The sequence below is a fragment of the Psammomys obesus genome, unplaced genomic scaffold (assembly GCF_907164565.1).
Source record: "Psammomys obesus unplaced genomic scaffold, mPsaObe1.curated_primary_1811, whole genome shotgun sequence".
NCBI classification, from domain to species: Eukaryota; Metazoa; Chordata; class Mammalia; order Rodentia; family Muridae; genus Psammomys; species Psammomys obesus.
In genome coordinates, this window is record NW_026585698.1 from 1,873,059 (window position 1) to 1,885,874 (window position 12,816).

A 12,816-nucleotide genomic window follows, 5' to 3' on the forward strand; every position below is an offset into this window, starting at 1 on the left:
GTCAGTCCTCACGCAGTCCACAGTTCTGCACTATGCGTGTGCATTCAAGGCTCTGCCGTAAGGCTGTGGACCAAAGGCCATGCTTCCGCCCTCCTGGGGTATGTGGGTGAACGGGCACAGAGGAATGCCAGGAACAAGAAGCACAGGACCCGGCCTGAGGATTGCTGAGTGTGCTCCCTCCCCAGCCACCCCGCATCCCCAGGGACCTCATCTCCCAGCAGCCAGTGCATCTGCTGTCTGCTGTTCAGCCGCACCTTGTTTGGAGCTCCAGCCATGGCCTGCAGACCAGCTCCTCCGGCACCTGGTGCAGCTCTTTGCTGTGTGCTGAGCTTACTCAAGGCTCTCGACACAACCCGCTTTGCTGGCCTTCCACGTGCAGTGCCTTAAGCACCTTTTGCAAATCATTGCGTTTGCTCTGGCTATGCCGACCCCTGCACATACCGATTTCCTTGTGACTATGAGCTGGTACCAGCCAAGGCAGCAGACTCAGCAGACTGTCATTTTCATTATCTCTGCTTCACTCAGAAGAAATCCCACTCTCTTGATCAAACCTGAATTTCTTTTGCTTGCTTTCTGTTTCTTCAATGTTCTAAGATGATTCTTTTTTATTAGTTTGTGTGTGTGTGTGTGTGTGTGTGTGTGTGTGTGTGTGTGTGTCTGTGTGTGTAGATATGTGGGCACACACATGTGGGCACACACGTGTGCAGGTGTGAACGCAGGTGTCCACGGAGGCCACAGGATGGCGTTGGGCCTTGCCTTCCCTCAGAGCTGGCTAACGGGTGGTTGTGAGCTGTCTGATGTGGGGCTGGGAACTGAGGGCCTTGGGACCTTAACCGCTGAGCCATCTCTCCAGCCCCAGTGATCTAGAGTTTTCCTGATGCAATGTGTAAGTCTGCTTACGAAGCAGATAGTTCTGGATTCTGTATTTTACTGCATTTGCACACTGAATAGTCAATTACTGTGTAGCCTGGGAAACAAGTAGCAGTTGTCTGGTGGAGAGCCTCAGAGTGGAGGCGAGGGCCGTCTCCTGGGCTCTTCCATCCATGTCATGGTGGGCCTTCTTTGGGTTCTCCAAGCCTCATGTTATTTGTTACTGTAACAAATGCCCAAGCTAGGCAGCTTGAGAAGGCTCACCTGGCTCACAGTTTTGGAGGCTCTAGTCCGTGACCAGCAGGCCCATTGCTTCTGGACCTGCGGCCAGCAGCATGTTATGGTAGAAGTGTGTGGTAGAGGAAGCCATTTCCCTCATGGCTGGGTGTGACACAGAGAGGAGAAGAGGGTGGGGTCCCACTCTCCTCTTCAAGGACATGGCCATACGGTGGGTGAACATTTTCGGGGCCACCTCATACAGGTCCCACTGCTCCCCCACAGTGCCATATGGTCTGCGGAGCCTTGACAAATTGCCCTTCAGGGGGCACTCCAGACTGAAATCTCAGCATCAGGTTCTCTGAGTCAGAAGCTCAATGTGGGGGTTAGAAGCACCTGAGTCTCTGTTCTGGTTGTCAGGCGGTGGTCGAGTGAGCTTAGGAAGAGTGTAGTATGTCACACTGTGTCCCATAGTATATCCATCTGTCCACACATCTTCACTTGCAAATGTTCAGTGCAATGAGTCATTGGTCTGGTTCGAGATCTCTGGCTTCTGTGACACCATCAATATCGAATCCTCATTTGGACTCCTCCCAGTTATCCTATTGTTGCCCTGTGTCATGGAGATCCAGCAGCTTTGGTCAGGCCCTTTCACGTGTCCCAACTGTTTGCAGATGACATAGATTTTGGGGTGGGCAGTTCACAGCCATGGATCTGGCCTGAGTGGTAGCTGAGCTGGTCACCCCTCCTCTAGCTCTTCCTTATCCACACTGCCAGGGTGCGTTCTCCAGCACTGCTCCAGCTAGGCCACCCAATGCCGTCCTCAGCAGGGGGCAAGGGCAGCCCCCCTCTCCCTGGGTCCCTCACCCACACCTCCAGAGCCAGCTTCACTGTGCTGCCTAGTCAATATTGGGGGTCTGCCCTCCCACGGCCTGCAGCCTGTGAGGGGCTGGACCAGCCCTCCTGCTCTCACACCCTCAGGGCTGGCTCACCTGTGCCCTCACCATCAGGGTCAGCTCCACAGTGCCAGGCAAGGAGCAGGGTCTATTCTCCTGAGTGCTACAGCTAGGGAGGGGGCAGGGCTAGCTCTCCCTCTCATGATCCCAGCGCCAGCTTTCCTGGCCACTACAGGTGGTGAGGGGGAGAAGAGGAGGGCATCACCCCCCCTCCCATGCCACTCATGACAGATGAGGTGCAGAACAGCTCTCCTGAGTGCTGCATCTGGTGGGAGAGGGCTCCTAAACTCCTGGCCCTGCGGGAGGCTTTCCTGACAGCTGGAGGTGACAAGGGGTGGCATCACCTCTGCACCCACGCTACACCAGTGCCTGGCTCGAATGGCAGGTCTCCCCCTACAGCCATCTCAACAGCTGGGCCAACAACTAAACCATCTCCACCCCGTCCCCATGAAAAAACGATGGTTGACTACAGTGAGTCATCGGCAAATAGCAACCCTCCTGATCACAAACAGAAGCCATAGTCTCGAAGTTGGTGCTACCTCTTCAACATCTTCACTAAGAGTGAGAATACCAGGAAACTGCCAATTTTGACTTCTTCAGGTTTTATAGTTAAGAAAGCCTAACATCAAGTATCCTAAAACATTAGGAATACAGGCTAATGTTTCAGCTCCTTATGCTATACTGGTGGGACAAAACAAAACAAACAAAAAAATACCTTAACTGTCTAAAAATGTAGTTACTTTTTAACTGTAAATTGTTTCTCCTATATGGTTACTAATTGTATTAAGTCCTCCTGTGAACAAAGAACTTTTTCTTGGTAAATCAACCTTCTATGTTTATTACCTGTTAATCTGAGCCATCCTTGGTTTGATGACTCAGTATTTATGAATTGGATACAATTACCAATGCTGTTACTAGACCCAAAAGATTTGTTGCTGCTCTTATATTAGAAATTACTGCCTTAATTGGAATTTTGAGGTCAATCATGACCTCCACCACAGCACTTGTGCAACGGTTCATACTACAGAACATGTTAATCAGCTTTCAAAAATGTGTCCCTGGCACTTATCACTCAAGAAAAATTTGATAAAAATATCAAGGATAGGGTAAATGCTTTGGAAGAAGCAATCTTAATTATGGGTAATCAAATTCAAAACATTAAAGTTAGATTGTTTTCTGTCATTCACCATTTAAATAGATTTGTGTCACTCCAGTTCCATAAAATGCATCTAAGGTGACCTGGGCACAGGTTAGGTCCCCCCTCCCTGTGCTATGGAACAATACTGAGGTAGCCATAATTCAGTCTTTACATCAACAAATTACAGCCATTAGTTCAGCTTAATTGGAGTCCACCTTGGAATCTTCCAAGGTTGCAAATAGACTCTTCAAATCTTGTTGGAGGTTGGTCTGATGAGTGTTACTGGCCCTCAAAATCTGGTTACTCCTATCCTTTGTAAACCCACCTAAAACATACCTGATTGATTGATTGATTGATTGATTGATTGATTGATCAAACAGCCTATACCTGGGCAGGGCAGAATGGGGTAGGCATGGCTAGGATTCCTGGGCTTTGGGATTCAAGAGAGAATCATGGGAGACAGATGGACAGGAAGAGAGGAGGAAGGAGAACACCATGATGGGTTAGCATGGAGAAGAAACCTCAAGGAAAAACTCCAATTATGGCATGGAAAGACCCATGAAGATGAAGATGAAGAATAAAAGCAAGTACCATGGGATTATGGATGGAAGGTAGACCATATGAGGAGGATTAAGGTGGATGGCAATTAGATGGGGGCTGGGAGATGGATGGTTGAGGATATTGAGACAGTGTAAGGAAAATATCTGCCTGGCCCAAAGTAAATAAGGCAGTTATAAATCTAACAGGTGTCTATGTCTTATTATTTGTGATAGCAGGTTAGATGATATTGATGTGATAATCATAGGGCAAATAATAAACACTATTACAATACTCTTTTTTATTTACTACAACAAAATCTCTCACTTCTTTTGTCTCAGGACAAGACTTTTGGTTTATTATCAATTTGGGAGTAAATCTGGGAGTTGTGCTTATTTTGATTCTTCTCCTTCTAGTCATCATCAGAGGACTGAGAAATGATCTACAAGCCATACAATGAGATCTACAGAACCTTAAGTTAACAAATAAAAAAGGGGGGATGGCACAGCCATATCTAATGGGAACAGCGAAAGTCATAAAGTGAGCACAGCTGTTTGACAAAGAGTCAGCAAAGCTGAGCTGAATGATGCATTCAACTGTAATGCAGTCTCTCACTTTTTGGCCTTGATTGCCACATGTTGCATGTTTGGGAACTTTTTATTATTTTTACAACTTTGAGGTATTGCTTGATGGAAACTTTTTTATGAATCATTTACACTCTCTCCCAGGAGTGCTGCTTCTAAGCTTCCCCAGGAGTGTCCTGACCGTAACACTGCTCCCGATTTCAGGGAGAGACCCTTATCTGGCCTACTTAAAGGTCTTCCATATGCCCTAGAGGTTGTGACTCAGGTAAATATGTCAGAGACCTCCTTATGAGGCTCTGACTCAAAGATTCTCTTGGCATGTCTGCCCCTGCACTTACTCAGGAACAAGAAAATCTGAACAAAGAAAACTTAAAAATGTAAACAAGATTCAATAGGCTAGAAAACTTGGCAGCAGGTCAAATTAAAAGTCTCTTCCTATTACTGATGGACTAAGAATAGTGTGGATAAATAATAAAAGAATGAAACATTAATACCTCCCGTTCTTAGAAAAAGTTAACTCATACATGGTCACTGTGGTGTTGTATGACCAAGGAACAAAAAATACCAAAATTAGACATATACATAAATTATGCAAATATCTAAAATATAAACATTGTATTATGGCAGAAATTGAATGCGGCAACTTTGGCCTGAAGATTTTTCTTGGGCCTAATGACAATTAGCACTCTGACTATTAAAAGTTGATAATACACTACTTGGAACATGACAATCGGCTCAGCGCTGGCTTGGAGATTTTCTTTCTGTCTAGTGCCCTTGAAATCACAAGAAGTACCAGCCTGAGAACAGGGTGTCTGGCTTTGACAAATGCCCTTTAAACTCCAAGACTGTTAAAAGTTGGGTTGTAGGATTGATGAGGGGAAATTATTATAAAAGATAACTCTGTTCCGTCCTAATTTATCTGTCATGTTCTGTCATGGTTTATCAATGATGACTAAACTTATGACAAGTATCTGAAGACATAAAATGATATGATCTTTATTTTGGAACAACATGCATCCCATCCTTGCCTACTGATTTCTGTATAAAGAAGCACTGACTGTCAGTCAGGATATGCCCCGCCCCCTATCCCCTTTGCCTGACTCATTCCTCCCTTGCTGCTCTTGCATCTACCCTTCTTCAGGCCTTGTCCTCACCTGAGGCTGGACTCTGGCACCCCAGGACAGACAAGTGGCGAGGTCAGCTCTCCCATGCTCACACCCACATGGCTGCCTCACCACCACCACCACCAACAGGGCCAGCTCCTGGGAAAGGCGCAAGGCCTGTTCCCCCAAGCGCTGCCACAGTGAGAGGTAGCTCTCCAGAGTGCCGAATCCAGTGAGAAGCGGGGCCGGTTATGCACAGCTCCTAGACATCCATGTGGTCCCAGTGGCTACCCCGAGTAGGGACATTCCCACATTCTCTAGTGGCAATATGGGCCACTGACATCAACACTGACCGCTGTGTAGCCACAGACTCAGACATGGCCCTAAAGGGCAGCTCGGGCTGGGACCTCACCATGGCCTCAGGTGGCAGGAATGGCCTCTCATAATAATAGGCTACTCCTCTCCACCCTTGAGTCTACAGCTCCATCTCTCTTCATAATGCTCAAGCCACTCTACTTCTCTTGCTCTCCCAACTCACACGCTATGATGGTTCCCACTCCAGGCTGGCCACCCAGAGGCCAGCCTCCATCTGTGTTGTGTAGTGTGATGGCAAATGGGTGTCTATGGCCCACCTATGCCATGCTCTGGAGGGCAGGTCTGTGGTTGGCATGGCAGTCCTCAGGTCCCTTTCTGTTTTCCTCCCCCTGCACTGTACCAGCCAGATTCTATTTGATTTGACTTGACTTTTATGACTCTGAGGCATAAGGCAGCTTTGGCCACCAAGCCAGGTACCAGGCTAGGATGAAGAAAGGACTGCCCTCTGCTCTGCTCCTGACTGATAAAAGAATACCACCAATGAGGTGTCTCTCTGCCCATTGCCAGCGGACTATGAGCCAATCTTATGGAGGCTTTTTTTTTTTTGATTGAGATTCCCTCTTCCCAGATGACTAGTTGTGTCAGTTGGGCAAAGATGCGACAAGAACAATGGGGATCTTAAAGTATTTCTTGCTTTTGTTCTTTACAGTACTGGGGATTGAACCCAGGACCTCACACTCTCGGGGCAAGCATTCTTGTCACTGAACATCCCCAGTTCTTTATTTCTTATTTTGAGGGTCTTACTAAGTTTTCTGGGCCTTGAACTTTTGATCCTCCTGCCTCAGCCTCACAAGTAGCTGGCATTATAATGTTTTCTTGTTGTTGTTGTTTTTAATTGTTTATTTTTACAATATTTATTCTTTTTAAAAAAGATTTATTTATTTATTTTATGTAGATGAGTATTCTATCAGCATGTAAGCCCGCCTGCCAGAAAAGGGCATCGGATCCCTGTGTAGATAGTTGTGAGCCACCATGTGGTTGTTGGGAATTGAACACAGGACCTCTAGAAGAGCAGGCAGTGCTCTTAACCTCTGAGCCGTCTCTCCGGCCCCTAAATATTCATTCTTAATCATGTTTCTATGTGTGTCTCAGAATGTGTACTGTGAGTGCAGGTGCCCATGGAGTCCAGAAGAGGGTGTGGGCCCCTGGAGCTGGAGCTGTGGTTGTGAGATGCCTCAGGCGGGTACACTCAACAGCTGAACCACCTCTCCAACCTCCCTAAAATGTTCCTGCTTTCATTTTCATTGCCCTGATGGCTGTTGAGGATGAGTACATTTAACGTGTTGGTTAGCCTTTTGTGGTTCTGCAGTCATTGTGTTTTGTCCATCTTGTTCTTGAAAGAGTGTCATGGGCTGACAGGCTGGGAAAATGCCGTTCAGGCTAATCCTGTGGCTTTGACTGCAGAGGGTCTCAGAAGCAGCCACCAGCAAGGGTTGGCCTTGTTAGGGCCCAACATGGGATTCTGGGAAAGCAGCCTGGGTATCTTGACCAACAGAATGTTGGGCCAGGCCTGAGTGGTTCACACAGGAATTGGCTGGTCCCCTAGAAACTGGTCCACCTGTTACTTGAGGTGTGGGCAGGGCAGCTGTTTCCTGGAAAAGCTGGATGCTGCTGGAAAGGGGAGTCTCAAGGGATCTGGCTAGGCTCTGGCTAGGCTCCTGTGGCAGTCTGAGGATCTGGTTTCAGTTTCTCTTCTGATACTGTAAGAAAATAATGGAGGCAAACTAGTCCACAGAGCACTGACATTTATCCATATACTACCAAGGACTGGGAAGTTCAAGTGCCACTTCTGCTTGGCTTCCACTGAGCCAAGCAGAACCTCGGAGGGCATCAGGTGTCAAACCTCTCCTCCCTCTCACTTCCTGCCTGCTTCAGCATTATATATAAAGCCTCTTATGTGGCTAGGAGGTGGCTCAGTTGGCAGAGCGCTTGCCTTACACTCATGCAAGGTCTGAATTCAATCCCCAGCCCTTCGTACACCACATGAGGTGTGGTCCCAGCACCCAGGAGGTGGAAGCAGGATTGGAGGATCAAGGTCATGCCTGTCCCTAAAATACAAAGAAGCAAAGCCGCTAACACCATCATGGGAGCCTCCTCTCATGACCTCATCTGTCCTTGCTGGCCCCCCAAATGACTCACTCTCACCATCAACGTAGGAATTTGGGGATGACGTCTCCAATTTGTGCATTCTGGAGGACAAACCTTCAAATAATAGCCGCTGCTAGGCTCAGCACAATGGTTCCACCCTAAGACACTTGCCACCAACCCTAATGCCCCAGAGACATCCCTGGGACCCGCATGGTAGGAAGAGAGCACAGACTTCCAAAAGTTCTGGCCTATACACACACACACACACACACACACACACACACACACACACACACACCATACCACACAGCACACACACACATAGAAAACATGTATGATGGATGAGCCAGTCTCAGGCAGGGAAAGTGACAAGCCAGCGTTTTGCCAAGTGCTGGGTTCTAAGGTCCCAGCAGCCCTTGGTGATAAGCTTCTTACCATGGATAAAGTAGCACCCTGCCCACCCTAGATTAATTGTGTCAGGTCCTCATGCCTTCTGGATGGTTGGAAAGAGCGATGAGAAAGACTATCTCATAACCACATACCACCAGGGGCGCTCAGTGCCTGGTGAAGATGCCTATTAAACATGAGCCATCTGTCAGCTGTTCCCAGGGCCATTCCAACCGACTGCTGGTGGCCCCGCCCACAGCAAGCTGCAGCGCTGGGTCCTTCCCCCAGCTTCCACCAGAGACCTAGCAGCTCAGACATCTGATGGAAACGTTGCTGGGTCCTGCAGGGGTCAATCCTGTGCTCTTTTGAAGGCTCTCTGGCTCCTTTCTCTACTTCCTGTTTTTCCCTCAGGACATTTCTACTTCCTCTTCCCTGCTTCCCCACTTTTAGTTTCTGTCCCACAAGCCAATCCCTCTGGGCCCTTCCCAGAAAAGAATGATTTTCTGTTACCAACCGGAGGGAGTACATGTCGTTCTTTTCTAGTTTTCTTTTCTTTTCTTCTCTTACTTTCTTTTTCTTTTTTCTCCCTCATGAAATAGCACCAAACCTTCGTGAGGTGAACAGTACAGACTCTGACTCAAGAGGAGGCTCAGACCTGGAGTGCTCTGGCACAGTCACACACAGCATTAGAAATGTTCAGGGCCGGGAACCTGTGTTAGTCTCCACCACCCATGCCCACCCCAACAGTCCCTGCAGACAGAAAGCTACACTTTCTCCCTGTTTGGGCAAATGGCTCCCCCTATTTCTCCATGATTGCAGAGAACCAGTCTCATCGGAGTGTCCTGGGGAGTGGCAGGAAGGCCTATGCACCTGCTATCTAGTGCTTCCCAGTGCCATGAGCTACCTGCCAATTAAAGGCTGCTAGCGTGGAGGGCATTGCACATTTCCTTTAGTGAAAGTCCAGTCTCCCTCCAATTTTATTCTCTCACAAAACCAAACCAAATGCCCCCCAAACGGCTTCTAAAGTCACAGTTCTCATGTTTTAAAACCAAATCAACCAACCAACCAAAGAACCGAAATACTTGTCATGTGCCTAGTCTGGCTTTGAACTGCAATCCTCCTACCGCAGAGTAGATAGGACAATAGATGCATGCCGCTACACCAATTTGTCTCGTACTTTAAAGAAGTTAATTTTTAAATGATGCGTGTATGTGTGTATCTGTGTCTGTGTGTAGGTTTGTGCATGTGAGTGCAGTGCCCATGGAGACCAAGAGAGAAGGGTGTGGCCTCCCTAGAGCTGTGAGTGACCCAAGATGGGGTACTGGCAGCCAAACTAGTCAGCAAGAGCCCCCATTACTTACCAGACAGGTAATCTACGGTAAATAAGGCCCGGTGTGCCCTCGTGCAACCCTGAGGGATAGGATTCAGAGAGATGCACTGGGTAATTTTTGTCACTGTGCAAATATGAAAGTGGTAAGAATGTCACTAGGTCCAAAAGTTGCATGAAACAAGTTCTCCCTTACCATGAAACACGATCTTTGTTTGTTTCCAGACAGGTTCTCTGTATAGACCAGGCTGGCCTTGAACTCACGAGATCTGCCTGCCTCTGCCTCCCCAGGGCTGGGATTAAAGACGTTCAGCAGCACTGCCCAGTTGAGATGCAAGATGGTTTTTAATTATATTTATTTACTATGTATGTGTGCCCAGGTTTGCCATAGCCCAAGTGTGGCAGTCGGAGAACACCTTGCAGGAATAGCTTCTCTCCTTTCACCCTCTGGGTTCTGGGGACCAAATTCCGGTAGTTATGCTTTGCAGCAGGCCCCATTACCCACTGAGCCGTCGTGGTAACCCTGTGTGTTTATGGTTTGAGATAGGACTAGGACAAACCAGGCTACCCTCAAACTCGTCATGTGGCCGAGGCTGGCTGTTTTTGTCCAGAAAGGTAATGGGCCAAACAAAGCTTAAATCAGAGCAGACGCCAAGTGTGGTATAGTGTGTCTGTAATCCTAGCTGAGGGAGGCTGAGGCAGGATGATCAAGAGTTCGGGGTCATGTTGGTTACCTGGCACATCTGAGGCCAGCTTAGGCTACGGGAGACCCTGACTCAGGCAAAACAACAAAACAAAACAAAACAAAAACAAAACAAAAAAAAAAAAAAACAAGGTTTGTGAGGTTAGCCTGGGCTACACAGTGAGATTCTGTCTCAAAAAGCTAAAGACCAACCAAAACTCATAACCATTTGCCACATTTTTCGTAGCCTGAGCGTGTTGGGCTATTGTGAGCCATTGTTTGGAAATTTTATGCGGAAAGCAGTACAAAATGGCTTTGTGCATACTAATGATAGATGCCATGACACTTAAATCCTCACAGGAAAAAAAACAAAAAACATGTCGCTGGGCATGAAACCCTCTAAAGCAGAGGTTCTCAACCTTCCTCGTGCTGTGGCCTTTTATTCTGGTTCCTCGTGCTGTGACCTCCAACCACCAGGTTATTTTTGTTGCTACTCTCTGGCTCTGATCTTATTATGGTTATGGGTAGTACTGTAAATACCTGATAGGCAGGTGGTCCTAGCTATCCCCAGAGGGGTCGGGACCCACAGGTTTCGAACCACTGCTCTAAACAGATGAAACAAGTGCTGCAAAAATCAAAATTTGGAGCAAAATTCAAATTGGCAAGGAATAAAAAGTACCCGTGAGAAGCCAGGGGTAGGGGGGTGTAGGTGGGGTGGCTCACGCCTGTAATCCCAACACTCGGAGAGCCAGAGGCAGTGAGTTCAAGGCCAGCAAGTCCAAGACAGCCAAGACTACTCAGAGAAACCCTGTCCCGAAACAAACATACAACAACAACAACAAATTCCTCGGTCAGCTCAACAGTTAAGGACTCTCACTGTTATTGCTGACGACCTGAGTTCAGTTCCCATAATCACCTGTAACTCCAGCCGCAGAAGGCCCCAAAGCCTCTGCTTCCGTGGGCACCTGCACACACACGCACACACAAGCACACACAGGCAAAGCGGGCGCTCACGGTGTGCTCTTGGCGTGAGATCCGCAGAGCTCCCCTGCCTCTGCCTCCCTCGTGCTGAGGCTGAAAGTGTGCACCACAAGGAAGTGTCCCTGAGCCAGGGTCTCACTATGTGTCTCTGGCTGTCCTGAAACTCACTACCTAGACCAGGCTGGCCTCAGACTCATAGAGATGCTTTATCTCTTCCTCTCAAGGGCGGGAACTAAAGACGTGCACGGTGGGAAATCTTTGTTTTTAGAGTAACCTCTCACCTTGAGAAGCTGCTGTGTTCAAGAGAGTGTGTAGGCAGGGAGAGCCTTCAGTTAACTCTTTGAGTTCTGGAAAAGCATCCATGTTCCATAAGGGCTGGAGCCGCCCAGGTGTGAAGACTGGAGGATGCCAGTCTCAGGGTGGTGTCTAAATTTGGCCTCAAACTGCAGCCGTCTGGGGCTCTTTCACCAGCCCCGTGCCTGGCGCCTGCTCCAGGCCCCGACTCCATTGGTCTCAGGTGTGGGTGGGCAGCTGGAGTCTTTGGAGCTCCCCACAGCGTTCTAACATGCTGCAGCGTTCAGGAGCCACTGGCCACGTCAGGGCATGAAGCAGCAGTTAGTGCTTGGAGAACAAAATGGGGCATGAGAGTGGGCATGGAGAGAGGCTGGCATGGACAGAAGCCTCGGGGGGGGGGGGGGGACGGAGAAAGGCACCGCCGAGGGTACCCTGACTTCAGGCAGCTGGGTGGAGATGCTGAGGGGGGGAGCAGGGTGTGCCCGGCACAGCCCTGCTGTAGAGATGCCACGTGCTTACGAGTGCAAGGAGATTGGGCTGGGTGAACAGCCTTGACTGCCTCAGGCACAGGGCCAGACATGGTGGCACACACCTTTAATTCCAGCACTCAGAAGGCAGATGCAGGTGGGTCTCTGTGGATCTGAGGCTAGCCTGGTCTACAGAGTGAGTTCCAGGACTGCCAGGACCGGAAATCTACCCCTGTGAAAAACAACAGAACCCCGCCCGCTGTAGACGCAGGGTTCGTGTTGTAAGTCTGCCCTCTAGTGGCAGTATCTGTGTATTACGGAGATTGAGAGTACAGCCCTTCCAGGAGACAGGGGAGGCAGAGCCCAGAAGTGTGGGGGTAGGGTGGGGTGGGACATGATGGGGGTTGTGGAAAGGGAGACTCAGGGATGAGAAAGACACGGCTTCCCTTGGTGCTCAGGCTGGGGTCGTCTGAGACCACCCCCAAAGGGGCCATGACCCTCAGGGTAAGAACTGCTGACTTGAGTTTGTATTGCCCTCACAGGAGGGGAGAGCAGGCAGTGCTCTCGGGGCTGGACTGAACTGGATTCTACACCAGATTGGTCCTCACCGTGCACCTTTGGGTTACTCGGGTCTATTGAAATGACCTCTGCAGCTGGGAGGTCAGAAAGGCCTCCTGACACGTGAAAAACAGCGAGGAATGGGAGTACTGTGAGTCATCTTCTCATCTCGGATCCCAGCTAATCCTTGTCATACTTGGTATAAATAACCTCACACATTTAAAAAAAAAAAAATACAGCCGGGTGCAGATGG

At 48.8% G+C, this 12,816-nt stretch overlaps 1 protein-coding gene and 1 non-coding gene across 2 annotated transcripts in view; one reads left to right on the forward strand and one right to left on the reverse strand.

The window, feature by feature from the left end:
- Nucleotides 1–12,816, forward strand: part of LOC129670367 (ATP-dependent RNA helicase SUPV3L1, mitochondrial-like) — a 44,291-nt gene that overhangs the window by 28,346 nt on the left and 3,129 nt on the right. The gene's annotated exons all lie outside the window — the stretch shown is intronic.
- LOC129670495 (small nucleolar RNA SNORA48) lies at nt 6,151–6,291 on the reverse strand. The gene has a single exon (XR_008719222.1). It is a non-coding gene; the product is annotated as a small nucleolar RNA SNORA48 (small nucleolar RNA).